Below are 20,139 nucleotides of genomic sequence, written 5' to 3'. Positions count from 1 at the left end.
CTGGTGTACCTCAGGGAGGAGAAACTCCTCTCAGTCTCGGCAATTAAAGGCTATCGTTCAGCCTTAAGCCTCATCTATAGACTGAGAGGGGTTGACCTTTCCACCGCAGAAGATATCACCTTGTTGATTCGAGGTTTTGAGAGATCTTGCCCCCCAGTTGAGATTAGACCACCACCTTGGGACATGTCCCTGGTCTTACATTCCTTGAAGGGACCACCCTATGAGCCCTTAAATAGGACCTCTGACTACTTCCTAACCCTTAAGACCGTCTTCTTAGTAGCTCTGGCCTCAGAAAAAAAGGTTGGTGAACTTCATGGTCTATCCTACGAAGTCACCCATTCTAGAGGATGGGGGGAAGTCTTGCTCAACTTCGTGCCAGGCTTTGTGGCCAAAACTCAGAATCCTTCATTGGCCGATGAGAGGTTTAGAGAATTTCCATTTTCCAGCCTCAATAGGGTAACACAGGATACTGACCAATTGCTACTGTGCCCAGTCAGGGGGCTAAGGAAATACCTGAAGCGCACCAGACCTTTCAGACCACGCCTCCATCATCTCTTCCTCAGTACCAACAAGGTAAAGAAGAGAATTTCTCGCAACACCATCTCTTTCTGGCTCAAGAAAGTAATTGCGAGAGCCATTCACGGAGACCCAGAGGCAGCTCAACCCAAAGCCCACTGGCGTTTAAGAAGAATTTTTCAGTCTCCCAAGTCTTAAGAGCTGGAGTCTGGAAACGCCAATCTACATTCACCTCTCACTATTTATCCGATGTGACACATAGGTCTCTAAACACCTTTTCTATAGGGCCTATTGTGGCAGGTCAACAAGTGCTGTAGCTACCTTACTCCCTTTCAGGGGACAGTAGCCATTGGTTGAGGATTCTGTGTTACACTAGGTTTTAGAAGGACATCCATCTATCTTCTGCACCTTCCTTCTTCCTCCCATCTGGGTATCCTAGTCTGTAACCAGTTTCAGCTGGACTCGCCAATGGAAATAAGGTATGAAACTCATCTGACTCCTCTCACAGGGTATAAGTTATACTCGTAGTCACAAGGGTTCCCCTTTTCAAGGTCAGGGGAATCCTAAGTATGTTAAGGTCCAAGTCGTATGTGCCCGACCCTCTTCATCCTGAAACATTTGTTTCCACGTAATTACAAACTTTCAGTCGTGCTAAGATTATGGGATCTACAAAGAAAAGTTAATGGGAGATTTTTTCATCAAGAGAGTCTAGTCTGAGGACTATCTTCTCTAGAAATAGGGAACTCCTCGTCCACCCTGACCTCAACACTAAGTCTCCTATAGTAAAGAATGAGGGTTTGTATTTAGTGTAGGAACAAATGACAAACTTATAACCGAGTTTGTATTTTTCCTAACATACAAACCCGAATTCTTTACACAAATCTTCCCTCCGTCACCGCCCACTAAAAATAGTCCTAGCTAGAATCCGATTGAAGGTATTCAGTAGCTACCAAAGACTATAGGTAGCTACCGACCGGCAGTCCCCCACCCCTAACAGGTGGATAACTACCGGCCCGGTCGTTAACGACCTTGTTAAGGTTTTCTGCCGTATTTTCCAGCTCGCGCTAGAATATCTCCTATAGTAAAGAATTCGGGTTTGTATGTTAGGAAAAATACAAACTCTATTATAAGTTTGTCATATTTGGTAGCCACAAAAATTTAGAAGAAATTGTTGCAGCCTGATATTTTCTAATGGTTACCTTAATCGTATAGCCCTTTCATCCGGTAGTATTGGTAACTTGGCACAGGCTTTCTTTTCTCAGTATTGCTAACATGCTACACAAGGTTCACTTAGAATTAATAATATGTGACACAAGCTTTCTTTCCTTAGCGTTGATGATATGTTACACAAGCTTTCTTTCCTTAGTATTGAGAAAATGTTGCACAAGCTTTCTTTTCTTAGTATTGAGAAAATGTTGCACAAGCTTTCTTTTCTTAGTATTGATAACATGATGCACAAGCTTTCTTTTTTTAGTATTGATAATATATTACACAAGCTTTATTTCCTTAGTATTGATAACATATTGCACAAGCTTTCTTTCCTTAATATTGATAACAATTTATACAAGCTTTCTTTCCTTAGTATTGATAACATGTTACACAAGCTTTCTTTCCTTAGTATTGATAACATGTTGCACAAGCTTTCTTTCCTTACTATTGATAATATGTTACACAAGCTTTCTTTCCTTAGTATTGATAACATGTTACACAAGATTTCTTCCCTTAGTATTGATAACATGTTACACAAGCTTTCTTTCCTTATTTTTGATAACATGTTGCACAAGCTTTCTTTCCTTATTTTTGATAACATGTTACCCAAGCTTTTTCCTTATTTTTGATAACATGTTACCCAAGCTTTTTCCTTATTTTTGATAACATGTTGCACAAGCTTTTTCCTTATTTTTGATAACATGTTACACAAGCTTTCTTTCCTTATTTTTGATAACATGTTGCACAAGCTTTCTTTCCTTATTTTTAATGTTACACAAGCTTTCTTTCCTTAGTATTGATAACATAATGCACAAGCTTTCTTTCCTTACTTTTGATATGCTACACAAGCTTTCTTTCCTTAATATTGATAACATGTTACACAAGCTTTCATTCCTTAGTATTGATAAAATGTTGCACAAGCTTTCTTAACTTATTTTTCATAACATGTTGCACAAGCTTTCTAAACTTATTTTTCATAACATGTTGCACAAGCTTTCTTTCCTTATATTTGATATGTTACATAATCCTTTCTTTCCTTAGTAATGATAAAATATTGCAAAAGCTTTCTTTCCTTATTTTTGATAACATGTTGCACAAGCTTTCTTTCCTTATTTTGGAACATGTTACACAAGCTTTTTTGTCCCTTATTTTTTATAACATGTTGCGCAAGCTTTCTTTCCTTATTTTTGATAATGTTACACAAGCTTTCTTTCCTTAGTATTGATAACATGTTGCACAAGCTTTCTTTCCTTATTTTTTATAACATGTTGCACTTGCTTTCTTTCCTTATTTTAGATTATGTTACACAAGCTCTAACATGTTACACAAGCTTTATTTTCCTTATTTTTTATAAAATGTTGCACAAGCTTTCTTTCCTTATTTTTGATAATGTTACACAAGCTTTTTTTTTTCCTTATTTTTTATAACATGTTGTGCAAGCTTTCTTTTCTTATTTTTGATAATGTTACACAAGCTTTCTTTCCTTAGTATTGATAACATGTTGCACAAGCTTTCTTTCCTTATTTTTGATAACATGTTGCACTTGCTTTCTTTCCTTATTTTAGATAATGTTACACAAGCTCTAACATGTTACACAAGCTTTTTTTTCCTTATTTTTTATAACATGTTACACAAGCTTTCTTTCCTTATTTTTGATAATGTTACACAAGCTTTCTTTCCTTATTTTTCATAACATGTTGCACAAGCTTTCTTTCCTTATTTTTGATATGTTACACAAGCTTTCTTTCCTTAATATTGATAACATGTTACACAAGCTTTTATTCCTTAGTATTGATAAAATGTTGCACAAGCTTTCTTAACTTATTTTTCATAACATGTTGCACAAGCTTTCTTAACTTATTTTTCATAACATGTTGTACAAGCTTTCTTTCCTTATTTTTGATTTGTTACATAATCCTTTCTTTCCTTAGTAATGATAAAATATTGCTAAAGCTTTCTTTCCTTATTTTTGATAACATGTTGTACTTGCTTTCTTTCCTTAATTTTAGATGTTACACAAGCTCTAACAAGTTACACAAGCTTTTTTTTTCCTCATTTTTTATAACATTTGCACAAGCTCTCTTTCCTTAGTATTGATAACATATTACACAAGCTTTCTTTCCTTAGTATTTTAGCATGCCGCACAAGCTTTCTTTCCTTGGTACTGATAACATGTTGCACAAGCTTTCTTTCCTTATTTTTTATAACATTTTGCACAAGCTTTGTTTCCTTAGTAATGATAAAGTTACACAAGCTTTCATTCCTTAGTATTGATGACATGTTACACAAGCTTTCTTTCCTTAGTATTGTAGCATGTTGCACAAGCTTTGTTTCCTTAGTAATGATAACGTTACACAAGCTTTGTTTCCTTAGTAATGATAACGTTACACAAGCTTTCTTTCCTTAGTATTTTAGCATGTTGCACAAGCTTTCTTTCCTTGGTATTGATAAAATGTTGCACAAGCTTTCTTTCCTTATTTTTTATAACATCTTGCGCAAGCTTTGTTTCCTTAGTAATGATAACGTTACACAAGCTTTCTTCCCTTAGTATTGTAGCATGTTGCACAAGCTTTCTTTCCTTAGTATTGATGACATGTTGCAAAAGATTTCTTTCCTTATTTTTGATAACATGTTGCACAAGCTTTGTTTCCTTAGTAATGGTAACGTTACACAAGCTTTCTTTCCTTATTTTTGATAACATGTCACACAAGCTTTCTTTCCTTAGTATTTTAGCATGTTGCACAAGCTTTCTTTCCTTGGTATTGATAACATGTTGCACAAGCTTTCTTTCCTTATTTTTATAACATTTTGCGCAAGCTTTGTTTCCTTAGTAATGATAACGTTACACAAGCTTTCTTCCCTTAGTATTGTAGCATGTTGCACAAGCTTTCTTTCCTTAGTATTGATGACATGTTGCAAAAGATTTCTCTTTCCTTTGTATTGATATGTTGCACAAGCTTGTTTTCCTTAGTAGGCATATTGATAACATGTTCCACAGGCTGGTTGACAAAATCTGCATTTCAAAAAATGGTTAGGAATCAATTTTAGAGTTAAAAGCTTGATTAATGATAATTTTTTTTTTGCTTGATGGCCCTTCATTTTAGACTATAATCATACAAAGTTTCAGGTCTACAGAGGCTTCATATCATTGCATATATGTTTTTCCTTTTCGCATGGAGACTTAAACAAGGGCTTAAAAAGGCTAGGGCTATACACATGACTTTACTGTCAGAGTCAGAGTCCCAGAAAATATTGAGAGTTTTATCAGCTTGGTTAGAGAAGGTTGTGTAGATGGTGTAATAATAGAGGCAAATTCAGTCAACTGTACTATTGCCGACTTTTTTCATGTTTCTCTTCAGGAAAGACTTAGTTCTGCGATAAATACTACCTTATTGGCTATTGAGCTTGAGACATTGATGTGACTGCTTCCTAGTGTATTAAAAGCCTTACTATGATGTATTGCGAAACTATTAGGCGTCTTCCTTACTAAAATGAATGATGTATTAGAATTTCTTTCAGCCTTTATTATCTCCAAGACGTGTTAGCTAATTGAATGTTTTTTGGCAAGTATACATGCCATTTGTTAGTCGCCGGCGAGAATTATTTTTGGTCAAGTCATTGTTAAAACCCTGACAACTAGAAGTGAAAAAATTAACCACCTCTACTTTAGCTGTTCACGCATTGCCATCTACCATAGATAATCAGAATTAACTATTTTACCCAAGGGACCATTTTCAACTATTTGATAGTTAAGGGAATATGAAACGCGATATCTACTGGCATTTCCTGCTGATGGGAGAGCAGAAGTAGCAGCTCTAAAAGGACCACCCTCTCATTTTTGTTAAAGGTGGTAATCGTTTGAGCCTATGTAGAAATACAAAAGTAATTAGGCCATTTAGGAATATAACCAATTGAATTATAACTCCATTTGTTGTAAGGTTAAAAGAAATTAACATAAAGCTACTCTAAATCCAGCTACCTGGCCTTGGTAGTATATATTTATTCATTCATTCATTATCTAGGGCTTTAAAACTAAAATTTTATCCACCATCTCATCTCAACCTATCATTTATTCATCCACAAGATGTAGGAAAATGGTTACGTCAGTTCATCTAAAATCTGTGCACTGTAGACAGTACTTTACCGGTCTTTGCAATGCTCCTTCGGTCCCTAGGCTGACTTGTTATTGATCCTTCTGCGGTATCCCAGTTTCCATTTCCTTCCATTTTGCTGTTCGATATCTTTACTTTTATTTCCTAGTGTTACGGTATGGTTTTCGCAGTTACACTTGTGTGCCTTATGGTCTTAAAAGGCACTAGCCTGGTTATATAGCCAAAGTCCTATAGATCCAATCCATCCACAAGATAGAACAATTTGAGTGATTAGTGGATGCCTCTCTTTTCAGAGATTACTTTATTATTTGAAGCTCCATTGTACTTTTGTTAGAAACTTTTGCCCCTACAATACAATTTTTCACCTCTTTTATTCCTTTTCAGCATAGTTTGTACCTTTAATTATATACTATTTTCCATCAAATGATTAAGATTAATATGTATAAAGATCAGTTCCACAATTTATTACTTGGATATATGTATCCGATAAGAACATAGTTCTGCATTGTGGCAGTCAATATTTTGATAACCCAACAAATGCACTGGTGAATTAGTAAATATCCAGACCATGAAAATCCAAATCGTATTAGGAGTACATTATAGCACATTTTTTGTAGTATTATGCAATTAAAACAAACTTAAAATTTAAAATTTCTTTAATTACTGTTCAAAGTCCAATTACTCTAAGCCTATAGAACTCTTGAACAATACATTTTGTTCAAGATGAATTACGGAAAGCATATTTTTAACAGATTAAATAAAAAAAATTAAATAATTAAAAACCAACTTTGTAGACACGCTAAAAATATATCTTACAGCCAAGTATGTAAAAGTCAAAGATGAATAGTTTTACCAATTAAGATATTCTAGGGAATCTCATCCATCAATAATTTACAACCTTGTTAAAACGTTTTCCTCGAATGGTAGTCTATCAATTGTTAGGTCATCCAGAAGACCAACTTTCTCTGGGAACCAAGGTTCCTTCAATAAGTAATACAAGTATTCTATTTTTAAAACTGCCAGGTTGGCTATAAAGAAAATTTTAAAAGGTAGGATCGCCAACCATCCAGGCTTTTGTCGCGATTTCAAAACTTTGAAGGGTGGAGAGACATCATAGCCACCTGTTATCCGTGTACGCCTTCCTATGAAAGTCGATAAATGTTAAAAATCAGATGTACATGTACACACACCCTGGCCCTTATTAAAGTAATGGTATTTTTTTTATCAAATGAGAAAGGAATCAAGGCAATTTTTATCTGACTGAATCTATCGTTAACTAATTTATTACACCCTATTTTAATATGCCAAACAATTTTGATTATTTTAATCATTGCATAAAATTTTAATGTACTGTACTTAAATAACTTATAACTTTTTAAATGTCTATTGATAAATGAAAATTTTACAAAATAAAAAATCTAGAATAAAGTGAAAAAAAAAACTAGAATAAAGTGAAAATTGTGAAGGAGTTATCTTTAGCCAATTTACTAAAAAAAGTAGACTAAAACACAAGAAAACACATTGATTAAGCTGCTGAATAGATAGATTTAAAATGAAAAGTCAGAATTGGTATTTAAGAAAAAAATAAGTGATCATAAATGCAAACAGTTTTCTAGTCATAAAACAACACCAACATTAAATTTGTTTTCTTACATTTGCAAACTGAAAAATACAAGGTGTCAACTCACTATTATATATGGGTAGAGCAGCACAGGGGGACAAAATCAAGAGCGCGTAAATTAAGGCCAAGAAGCTTGAAGACATCGCTGGAAAAAAAAGGAGTAAAGTTTTAAAAGTTGAAAATAGCTAGTAATTATAATAAAGTCTTCTTTCCCACAGCTATCCCTACCTTAAGGGGTCAATTGTATGACCCGTCCTCTCCAATGTCTTCTATCAAAGGCATCCTTCTACCAAACCTCTTATGATAATCCTTATCTCGCCACCTATTTCTGTTTCCCTCTCTATCCCCTCCCCCCCCCCCCACCAAACAGGGTCCTCCTAAGCCCTCCTCACTCCACCCCCATTATCCATCTTCAACACGTGCCTACGCTGTCTAACGGTCTCAGTCATGACACCCTTATCACCTCTGTAATATTTACTAAGTCTTCTTATTTCATAATTTTTCAGTCTTAAGCAATAATATTCCCATAATCCACCTCAACATTCTCAACTCTGTTCTCAAACTTTGCTTCATCTATTCGTCCGAGAGCCCACTTTTCAGATCCATACATTAACACTGGTCTTATCATCATGTTATAGGTCTTGTCTTTTATTGTAATTTTCTTATTACATACCACGTCCACTACCTCCCTCCACTTCCCCCAGGCTGCTCCAACTTCAGCCTCACTTCCTCCCTCCTGACTTTAGTAGATCTCAAGCATCTAAAATATTTCACCCATTTTATAATCGTAATAAAGTTGCGTGGCAAAATTCCTGAGGAGAGTAGATAGGGAGATCTTTCCTGGCAATAAAGTTTAAAAGGTAAAAATAAAACTTTTGTCAGTGGAAAGTAATATTGGGTACACAATTTTATTATAAAAATTAGCAATGTGTTTAATGTGAAAGTCTTTAAAAGAAATGAGCAATAAGTGTGGTTTGAGCGAATATTTTATAAAGTTGAGTAATTGCAAAAAAAAAAAAAAAAAAAAAAATAATAATCCCGAAAATTCTTCTTGCAGATCTAGAAGATGTCTGTGAGGGAAAACAAAAGCTTAGCCAGGAAGAAACTTGTGCTACAGCAACAGGATGTGAACCACATAAAGGTAAAGAAAAGTTTATCTTTAACTTACCGCAAACATTTTAGAACAAGATTTTGTATCAAGAGTATTTGCCTAAATGTCACCAAGAAATTTCACAGAAAAGAATCTTTGGCCAGTTGTACTATTCATGATTTTGCCACTCAAAAAAAAAAAAAAAAAAAAAAAAAAAGTCATGGACCTACGAACTTCTAAATGTCACCGAGAAATTTTATCGGCAAGGGTTGGTTCTGTACGGATGTAAAAAAAATCTTTGGCCAGTCATACCATTCATAATTCTTGATTTTAAAAACGTCATGGACCTTTAAACTTCTAAATGTCACTAAGAAATTTTATCGGCAAGGGTTGGTTCTGTACGGATGAAAATATCTTTGGCCAGTCATACCATTCACAATTCGCGATTTTAAAAACGTCATGGACCTTTAAACTTCTAAACGTTACTAAGAAATTTTATCGGCAAGGGTTGGTTCTGTACGGATGAAAACATCTTTGGCCAGTCATACCATTCACAATTCGCGATTTTAAAAACGTCATGGACCTTTAAACTTCTAAACGTTACCAAGAAATTTTATCGGCAAGGGTTGGTTCTGTACGGATGAAAACATCTTTGGCCAGTCATACCATTCACAATTCGCGATTTTAAAAACGTCATGGACCTTTAAACTTCTAAACGTTACTAAGAAATTTTATCGGCAAGGGTTGGTTCTGTACGGATGAAAACATCTTTGGCCAGTCATACCATTCACAATTCGCGATTTTAAAAACGTCATGGACCTTTAAACTTCTAAACGTTACTAAGAAATTTTATCGGCAAGGGTTGGTTCTGTACGGATGAAAACATCTTTGGCCAGTCATACCATTCACAATTCGCGATTTTAAAAACGTCATGGACCTTTAAACTTCTAAACGTTACTAAGAAATTTTATCGGCAAGGGTTGGTTCTGTACGGATGAAAACATCTTTGGCCAGTCATACCATTCACAATTCGCGATTTTAAAAACGTCATGGACCTTTAAACTTCTAAACGTTACTAAGAAATTTTATCGGCAAGGGTTGGTTCTGTACGGATGAAAACATCTTTGGCCAGTCATACCATTCACAATTCGCGATTTTAAAAACGTCATGGACCTTTAAACTTCTAAACGTTACTAAGAAATTTTATCGGCAAGGGTTGGTTCTGTACGGATGAAAACATCTTTGGCCAGTCATACCATTCACAATTCGCGATTTTAAAAACGTCATGGACCTTTAAACTTCTAAACGTTACTAAGAAATTTTATCGGCAAGGGTTGGTTCTGTACGGCTGAAAAAATCTTTGGCCAGTCATACCATTCATAATTCGCGATTTTAAAAACGTCATGGACCTTTAAACTTCACGCCCAACGGTGATAATTTTATTTATATCTTAGTTAAGAAAACAACATTACAGGTATACGAAAAGTGGGCGAAAGCTTATTCCAGAGTTAATTTTTATCATCTGGCGCCGTATTTCTTCGTGTTGCTGCAGGGCCTTTCTCTTGTTTTTGACAATTATATGATAAAGACTTTAAAGTCACAATAATTAATAAAATATTTGTCCAAACTAAAATATGTCCATATCTCTATGAAAGTACAGTTACTTTATCGAAAAAGCCTATCCAACCACAAGAAAATCAGTCCTGTCAAAAATGAATCTTTAATATGTTATTACAATAATCCCGAAGATTATTATAAAGTTTTAATGAAAAAAAGGAACCAGGCAAAAGGAAATCTGTTAATCAATTTTGATTTGATGTAATCATTGCAGTATAAGGAAGTATTTTGTTCATGTACTCTGAAAATGTTATTGTAGGAATTATTATGGGTGACGCTGGAAGAGTTTGAGTTTAGTCATGGAATCCTTATTCTTTCCGAGAAAGTCATGAAACTTTTAAGACTACTACACAGCAATATTTGGAGTAAACAATTCAAGACTTCTCTTTATCACGAACACAAATTTGGCGTAATTAATATAAACTTGAATCTGTGGGGACATTTTGATTCTTTAAGACCCTTTTGTCACGGAAACATAAATTAGTGTAATTTACATAAACTCATTACTTGAATCTGTAGGAGCATATGAATTTTATTTATTTTTTTATTTTTTTTTTTTTTTTTTTTTTTTTGCCACATCAAACCAGTTCGTCTTGGATATCAAATCCCATGACACAGACGTTATGGTTAGTCTACATGCCAAGGTAGAATGGAACTCGCATAACTTACCGCCGAGAAGATAAAAATGCATGTATATGTTTAAGAATGTTTACTTTTACTTTTTACTTTTACGGGTTTATTTCTCGCCCTCCACCAGACACTAAAGGTCTGTTCAGGCGGGGCTTGGTGTGTGAAAAAATAATTTCTTTCCAGTTAATATTTTGCTCTGTATCGTTATCAGTTATTTCGCTAGCATTTGTATTCAGGCTTAATAGTTTTCAGGTCACTATTATAACACTTTCTAAAAAGATAAGTCTTCAGGTTTTTCTTGAAAGCTGCCACATTATTGCTATTCTTGACATCGACTGGAAGGTCGCTAGAGTGTCTCGGTGCAGCATAACTGAACGTTCTTCCTCCTATTGCATGATTCGCACTAATTTCGAATAGTCTATGTGGGTCATCAGCATGTCTAACTCTTACAGCGGCGCTGGTAGCTTCAGGGTAGGGGACCAAGCAATCACGAAGATAATTAGGCTTATCACTTGTAAGTGCTTTGCGAGTCAACAAGCAAATTTTAAATTCAATTCTAGCCTTAACAGGTAACCAATGTAGATCGATCAATGCAGATCGATCAATGCAGGAGTTATTCTCTCCCTTAGTTTAATGCCTTTTATCAGTCTAGCCGCCCGGTTTTGCACATTTTGAAGCTTTCTTAGTAGTGTATTGGGCAATTTGTAGTACAGAGAATTGCAATAATCAAGCCTTGATATTACATGACTCATCACTAAAATTTTTGTACTTCCCTCTGTTAAATATTTTCTAATAAACGCTATGTTTCTCAGGTGATAGTTACACACTTTCACTGTGTTCACAATTTGGTCCCTCATTGACAAATTACAATCCATCAGTACACCCAAATTTTTCACAACAGGCATAATCCCAACGTCACCATCACCAATTTTTATACTTTGAATTAACTGGTAATTCTTCAAAGCCACCTTTGTGCCAAAAAACATACATTCTGTTTTATCATCATTTAATTTGAGCTTTTTCCTCTGCATCCATGTTTTTATTTCAGTCATTATCTCATCAATTTTCTTCTCTGTATCTTGTGTTGTTGAAATTGAGAGGTAAAACTGAGTATCATCTGCATATAGTTTAAAGCCCACTTTTTGTTTTTTCAAGATGTGTGATAGCTCGATAGTATATATGTTAAACAAGATAGCGCCCAGAACACTACCCTGTGGTACACCCTTCATAAGAATTCTCTCATTGGATCGGTTTCCAGAAACTTCTACAATAGTCTTCCTGTTCACTAAGTAACTTCGCAAAAATTTCAGTGCTTCCTCAGTCACTCCAATAGACTAAGTCGTCAAGTAAGTACTCGTGCACAACAGTGTCAAAAGCAGCACTAAGATCTAACATAATCAAAATTCCACACTTTCCCTCATCAAGAAGACCTACCATATCATTCATTATTGAGCATAAGGTAGTTTCTGTATAATGATTAGCTCTGTAGGCCGATTGATTTTCCGGGAATACCGCTAACTCATGTTTATTCTAGAGCTAATCCTTCTTCACGAGAAAGACTACTATTATGCCCAAACTTAAAAAAATCTGTAATGGTGAGTGGGCATGTATTCAAATCTATAAAAAGAACAATAGTATTTGCATTAATTAAGAGATAATGAGTAATATAATCTAACAAGAATAAGGTTTTCTCAATCGTAACTAACCTCGGCAGTCCAGATTTTCTCTCCCTCTCAATATCTATTTAGTAATTCTGCCTCACCCTATCATTGAAAACTCAGTGATAGCGAAATGCGTACGTAAACAATAAAAAATTAATATTCATCAATAGATAAGGCATAATGTTTGTCTAACCAAATATATTTTTTTATAGTAACCGAAGTCCCCTAATATAATATGTGATATCGTGATAAGTTGGTAACAAAACTAATGAAAATATTTGGTACGATGATAATTAAAAACTTACCGATATCAAAGTGTAGAAGGTCCAGAAACAATATTGAACGCCTGTAATATTAATAGCACCGATTTGTATGTTTATACGTATGCTGTCAAATCAAAGGTTGTGACCAGAAAGCTAATGCTATAGATGGGGCGGTAAAATTTCCACATAGGTTTTAACGTGGTCACTTGTTTCGAACTAAAGTATTTTACTCTCGGAAAATAATTGAAAAAATAACACCCCCTGTCCTGATGAACAAGTGGTCGAAAATGTAATCGAAAACAGTCTAGACTTGTCGTTAGTGACGGTAATTTTGATATAGAAAATTCGTGAACCAGAAATATTGTAAAGATTGTAAATCAGGACGTGTGAGGGGGTGGGGGTATATTTTGTTCTACTTTATCTTTTCTATATTACACCATAGTAATTAGTCCTGAAAAATGCTTATTTTATGTATTTCCTCGGACGAAACTGCAGTGATGTAGTCACATGTTCTTAATTCTTATCTCTTCAGTTTGTCGTATTTGGCAATCTCTTTAATGACAAAGTGCATACTGGTTATACATATTCTACACTTTTGCGATGTTGTAATATAGATTTTGCAAATATTATTGATAATCTGATAATTTAGTAACGCTGGGGTGGGGATAAATGTCACCAAGACTTTTTATTAGCGAAGGTTGGGTTCTGTACGGATGTAAAGAATCTTTGGCCAGTCATAGCACTCATAATTTTGCCACTCAGTTTTAAACATGTCATGGACCTTTAAACTTTTAAATGTCTCCAAGAAATTTTATCGGCGAGGGTTGGTGCTTTACGGATGGAAACAATCTTTGGCTAGTCATACCACTCATAATTCTCAATTTTAAAAACGTCATGGACGTTTAAACTTAAATGTCACCAAGAAATTTTATCGGCAAAGGTTGGTTCAGTACGGATGAAAAGAATTTTTGACCAGTCATACCACTCACAATTCTCAATTAAAAAAAAAAAAGTTATGGGCCTTTAAACTCAAATGTCACCAAGAAATTTTATCGGCAAGGGTTGGTTCTGTGCGGATTAAACGAATCTTTGACCAGTCATACCACTCACAATACTAAATTTTAAAAACGTAATTGACCTTTAAACTTCCCGCCCAACGGTGATAATTTTATATCTTAGTTAAGAAAAAAGCATTACAGGTATACGAAAAGTTCTCGAAAGCTTATTCCAGAGTTAATACTTCTACACTGTTTATTTTTATCATCTGGCGCCCGTAATTCTCCTTTGCGTTGCTGCAGAGCCTTTCTCTTGTTTTAGACAACTATTTGATAAAGACTTTAAAATTCACAATAATTAATAAAATATTTGTCCAAACTAAAATATGCCCATATCTCTGTGAAAATACAGTTACTTTATTGAGAAAGCCTTTCCAACCACATGAAAATCAGCCCCGTCAAAAATGAACTTTTAAAGTGTTATTACAATAATCCCGAAGATTATTATAAAGTTTTAATAAAAAAAAACAAAAGGGAACCAGGCAAAAGGAAATCTATCAATTGATTTTGATTTAATGTAAACGTTGCAGTATAAGGAAATATTTTTTTCATGTACTCTGAAAATGTTATTGTAGGTATTATTATGGGTGACACTGGAAGAGTTTTAGTTTAGTCATGGAATCCTTATTCTTTCCGAGAAAGTCGTGAAACTTTTAAGACGACCACACAGCAATATTTGGAGTAAACACTTCAAGACTGTTCTTTTTGTAACGAACACAAATTTGGCGTAATTAATATCAACTTTGATTTTTAGGGACATTTTGATTCTTTAAAACCCTTTGATCACGAAAACAAACTGGTGTAATTTATATAAGCTCATTACTTGAATCTGAAGGAGCATATAAATATTTTTTTTTCTTTTTTTGCCACATCAAACCAGTTCGTATTAAGTTATCAAATCCCATGACACAGACGTTATGGTTAGTCTACATGCCAAGGTAGAATGGAACTCACGTAACTTACCGCCGAAAAAGATAAAAGTGCATGTATATGTTGACATTAAGGATGTTTATTCCAGAGCTAATCCTTCATGAGACATAAGACTACCATTATGCCCAAACTATTAAAAAAAATTCTGTAATGGTGATTGCGCATGTATTCAAATTCATAAAAAGAACAACAGTATTTGCATTAATTAAGAGATACCGAGTAATATAATCTAATAAGAATAAATTTTTCTCAATCGTAACTGACCTCGGCAGTCTAGATTTTCTCTTCCTCTCAATATCCATCTCGTAATTCAGCCTCACCCTATCATTGGACACTCAGTGACAGCGAAATGTGCACGTAAATAATAAAAAGTCGGATATTCATCAATATATATGTCATACTGTGTATCTAACCAAAATATATTTTTGATAGTAACCGAAATCCCGTAAGACGATATGTGCTATCGTGATAAGTTGGTAACAAAACTAATAAAAATATTCGGTACGATGATAATTAAAAACTTACCGATATCTAAGTGTAGAAGATCCAGAAACAATGTTGAACGCCTGTAATATTAATAGCACTGGGCAGTACGTTTATACCTGTGCTGTCAATCCAAGGTTGCGACCAGAAAGCTAATGCTATAGATGGGGCGGTAACATTTCCACATAGGTTCTAACGTTGTCACTTGTTTCGAACTAAAGTATTTTGTTCTTGGAAAACTTTAAAAAGAAAAATAACAACCCCTGTCCCGATGAACAAACGATGGAAAAGGTAGTTATCGAAAACAGATTAGCCTTGTCGTTAGTGGGGGCAATTTTGATATAGGAAATTCGTGAACCAGAAATATTTGAAAGATTGTAAATAGTGGCGTGTGGCGGAGGGGGAGGGGGTATATTTTGTTCTACTTTTTCTATATTACACGAAAATAATTAGTCTTGAGAGTTGTTATTTTCTGTATTTCTTCGGACGAAATTGCAGTGATGTAGCCACATATTCTTAATTAAAGGTAGTAGGTTGGCCAGGGCTCCAGCCACCCGTTGAGATACTACCGCTAGAGAGTTATGGGGCCCTTTGACTGGCCAGACAGTACTACATTGGATCCTTCTTCTGGTTACGGTTCATTCCCCGTTGCCTACACATACATCGAATAGTCTGGCCTATTCTATACTGATTCTCCTCTGTTCTCATACAATTTACAACAATGTGATTATCAAATAATTCTTCCTCACGAAAGTGGTTAATTACTGCACTGTAATTGTTCAGTGGCCACTTTCCTCTTGGTAAGGGCTGCTCTTCTTGGAGAAGGACACTCCAAAATCAAACCATTAATCTCTAATCTTGGGTAGTGCCATAGCTTCTGTACCATGGTCTTCCACTGTCTTGGGTTAGAGTTCTCTTGCTTGAGGGTACACTCGGGCACACTATTCTATCTTATTTCTTTTACTCTTGTTTTGTTAAAGTCTTTATAGTTTATTTCGGAAATGTTTATTTTAATGTTGTTTCTGTTCAGATATTTTATTTTTCCTTGTTTCCTTTTTTCACTGGGCTATTTTCCCTGTTGGCGCCCCTGGGCTTATAACATCCTGCTTTTCCATCTAGGGTTGTAGCTTAGCAAGTAATAATAATAATAATAATAATAATAATAATAATAATAATAATAATAATAATTCTTATCTCTTCAGTTTGTGGTATTTAGCAATCTCTTTTATGACAAAGTGCGTACTAGTTTTACATATTTAACACTTTTGCGATGTTGTAATATAGATTTAGCAAATCTTATTGATAATTGAATAATTTTGGAACGCTGAGGCGGGGATAAAGAAAACGTGGTGTCGAAAAAAACCAATGAAGTTAGGGGGTTATATACTTCATGAATCAAACCTATTTAACGTACATAGGGAGGCTGGTAGGACATTAGAAATTGAACGAAAATTTGACCTTTCATATCTTGTTAGGTTGTGTATAACAAGGTGGAATTTATTTTTTCAAGGAAAAGTCTTACGTTTGCCCAGTGTTGCAAAAAATTTTTATCTTTCAATTATTTGATTTATTGAAAGAATCTGCATATCGTCATGATGAGCAAACTGCTGTACTAGTCAGGGCCACCCATACTAAGCTGATTTGCTGTGAGCGATCAAAAGAAAATCTCCCACCATCATCATTCCACTCTTGCTAGCGTGGTGATGAAAGCGGGCCTAACCCCAGACATGAATTGATATGTTTGAGTTTTGCCCTGCAGTGGACTAGAAACGGCTGCATTTGTTGTTGTTGTTGTGTTTTACTAAAGTTAACATTTCGTACTTCATGGATATCTTAATTACTTATTTTGAATATTTTAAAACAATTAAGGAATAACATGGGACACTGACTATTGTTCTGTTTTCCCTTGGGAAATTTATTAGGCCATTTATGTTAATCTTGTTATTATTACAGAATCATTACACTGCATCACGAGTATCAATTTTCCTATTGAATACGAAAAGCTCCCTAGGCATGGTCAGTTTTAGAATATTTTCGTTGGTGAATATGATATTTTATGCCTTTCAGAACTCGCCTTGTATAAAGTACAAAAAAAAAAAAAAAAAAAAAAAAAAAAAAAAAAAAACCTAAGTGATTGCTGGATAAGATTTTGCAGCATTCAGTTCTCCAAGTACTTTTCAGTTTCAGGACAAAGTCTTTCCTTTAATTGTCACAATTTTCATGCTTTGATTGTTGCAAAAACAGAAATCATTTGAACTCAATCTATTTACATAGAAAAAAAAATACATTAAAAATAAATTTGTCGCTATCGTAAGATTGCATGCATATCCTTACAATGGGGGAAGAACCATCATCCTGAAAGGAATCAGACAGCAGATTCTATATTTCATTAACGGGCTACCTAGAATCATTCCCACATCATTCCCTCACGTCCATGATATACGAGCTGTAGCTACCTCAGTTAATTACTTTCACCATATGAACTTCGCTGGACTTACTAAATATACAGGCTGGAAGTCTCCAACAGTATTTAAACGCCACTATTTAAAATCTCTGGAAGACTTATATTTGCTACAGTGGCAGCAGGGAATGTGATTCCTCCTGAACATAGTGAGTCTTAATCAACTATGTCTTGCTATCCTCTTACCTGTTAATTTGGATTTCATTTTACTTCCTCAGGTATTGTTCCAAGTTTTGGGACCATTTCTCTTGTACAATTTCACTGGCATTTTGACGAAGGAAAAATCTATTTCTGGGCGAGAGACCTGTGCTCACTGGGCGGCACAGGTCTCTCGCCCAGAAATAGATTTTTCCTTCGTCAAAATCCCTTGACTTCCCTCCCAGCATGGGCCCCAAATCCTTGTGTGCTATGAGGAGTGACGTCACTGGCGTGGATTAGGTTAGTGGTAGTAGTGTTGATCGGCACCTCGCTGTGGCGGGGGTTTTGAAGAGGAGATATCTAAATGGTGCGAGACTTCTGGTTGTGAATTATCACGCCCCAGTATTATACCGACACCTTATATAGGTGAGCGAGCTGGGTTCAACCTGGCATTCCTATGCAATTTTTTTCTCTGGTAATATATAGCAGTTATATACCTTAGAAATGGTGCTAAAAGGAGCATTTCGTTATGTTAAATGTTATAATGCTAATACTTTTCTATCTATTAATTTTGTATCCATCTTTTCTACAGAACTGCAATGCACTTGTCAAGTGGATGATTAGTCTCACTCATTAAGTTTTAACACTTAAAACTCAATGCATTTATTCTTTTCCCAAAGCATCAATAGTAATATATAAGTATGCATTTAAACTACATTTTGCAATCAATATCTTCATTCAACATCAGGATTTAAAAGAATTTTGTTTACTTAAAGATTTAATTATCAGATATTTTACATTATCACATTAAAAGCCAATGTACACAATAAAATTCAGAGATCATAAAATGGGCACATTCTTCAATATAAACACGTTATCATGAAGGTGTGGATTATTCCTTTACATTGTCGAAAATCGCCAGATAAATCAATACAAATATAAGCACCAAACATGGTTAGTTAGTAATTTGATCACTTTGAATGTAATCATTGGTTTAACGTTGAATTATATCAATGTTATAAATTACCTTTGCTGGAGGTAAGTTTACGTGCTAAATTTTTATAAATTGAGTTTTTAGTGACTAAATCACACTGAAGCTTATCCAGCAGTTGTTATTAAAAATGCTTTCTTTATAATTTAATGTGAAAGAGGTGATCGTATACGTCCAAACTGCGTCCTGTAGTTTTTCCACCAAACGATGATTGGCTGAGTCAAGTTTTCACTAGTCTTGAATAGTTTTTGAAGAGAAGTGACTGTGGAAAGCAAGAAGTTTTCTCCAAAGTTCCCTAAGGAGAATTTCTTTTGAAACCAAGGTTGATTCACTAAAAATGCTATTACTTTGATCTTGAAAAGAGCGATATTAGCGAAAGAAAATGCTACAAATGGGACTAACGATGGTATTTTAGCGGCTTTAGAGGTCACACTCAGTTCGGGTGAAGTCGAAGTCCTTATCGGCGTGGAGGGTCTCGTATCTGTAAGGGTAGAAAATAGGTCGGGAGTTACAATAATGATATGAAGACAATATATTGTTAAATACGGGCATATTTTCGTTTTGAAATAAAAAAAAAAAGTGTTAGTGAACGTCAGTAACAAATAGGCGAGGATATTCCTGCAGCTTTACACGCTTCGTGGAACCAGGTTAAGGAACAAAAACATCTAGATACAATAAAAGGGGAGGAGCTTGGAACACTACATTTTATTTAGATAAATACACTGTGAGCCTCTTTGAAAAAAAGATATATAACTGAGAATTAATTGTAAGAAAGACGACGAAAAGAAGTTAATAAAATCTGAAGCTGTAACGGACACTCGTGACAACTAATTTGGTCTAGCCACCAACAATAAGTTATAATATTTGGATTTGTCTGGACCTTGTTATTGGGAAGTTGATTAAGCCCACAGTCATAGATTACATGAATATCTTTCAACATTTACGCTTATATCTATTTATTCATGAAAAGAGCTTCATTATTCAATGGTCAACTAAACACGAAAAAAACTTGTACAGTAGAGCGAAAGACTGGAAAATTATCTTAAAATACAGGGTTTAATGGAGAATAGTATTAGAATTTTTATTAGAATTACAGGAAGTTCCAGAAGCAAAAGCTTTTACTTACCGAACAAGCCTCTTATGAAAAGTAAACTCACCTGTATATAGAGGGTGAGCGGAACATGACATCACCAAGAATATGTAGAACAGTGCCAGAAAACATAAATAAGTCATCTCTAGAAACACAAATGACTTAAAACCCGAGATATTTGAGACTTCCGTAGGTTATTGAGTGACCAGTTCGCAAGGTTTTATGTTAGTGCGGTCCAGAGACACCTTAACTACTGTTTCTCGTAATAAGGA

The 20,139-nt window shown here is 34.8% G+C and overlaps 1 long non-coding RNA gene across 1 annotated transcript; it reads right to left on the bottom strand.

Annotated features, from left to right (window-relative positions):
• Positions 1–6,475: 6,475 nt before the first annotated feature.
• LOC137622271 (uncharacterized) lies at positions 6,476–15,388 on the bottom strand. The gene is made up of 3 exons (XR_011040395.1): positions 15,230–15,388; positions 7,526–7,603; positions 6,476–6,979 (listed from the first exon to the last, which is right to left on the bottom strand). It is a non-coding gene; the product is annotated as an uncharacterized lncRNA (long non-coding RNA).
• Between the last annotated feature and the right edge of the window lie 4,751 nt (positions 15,389–20,139).

This window comes from Palaemon carinicauda, chromosome 2, assembly GCF_036898095.1.
Source record: "Palaemon carinicauda isolate YSFRI2023 chromosome 2, ASM3689809v2, whole genome shotgun sequence".
Lineage (NCBI taxonomy): Eukaryota > Metazoa > Arthropoda > Malacostraca > Decapoda > Palaemonidae > Palaemon > Palaemon carinicauda.
Note: the sequence above shows the minus strand (reverse complement) of the source record. Positions and strands in the feature narration are given on the sequence as shown.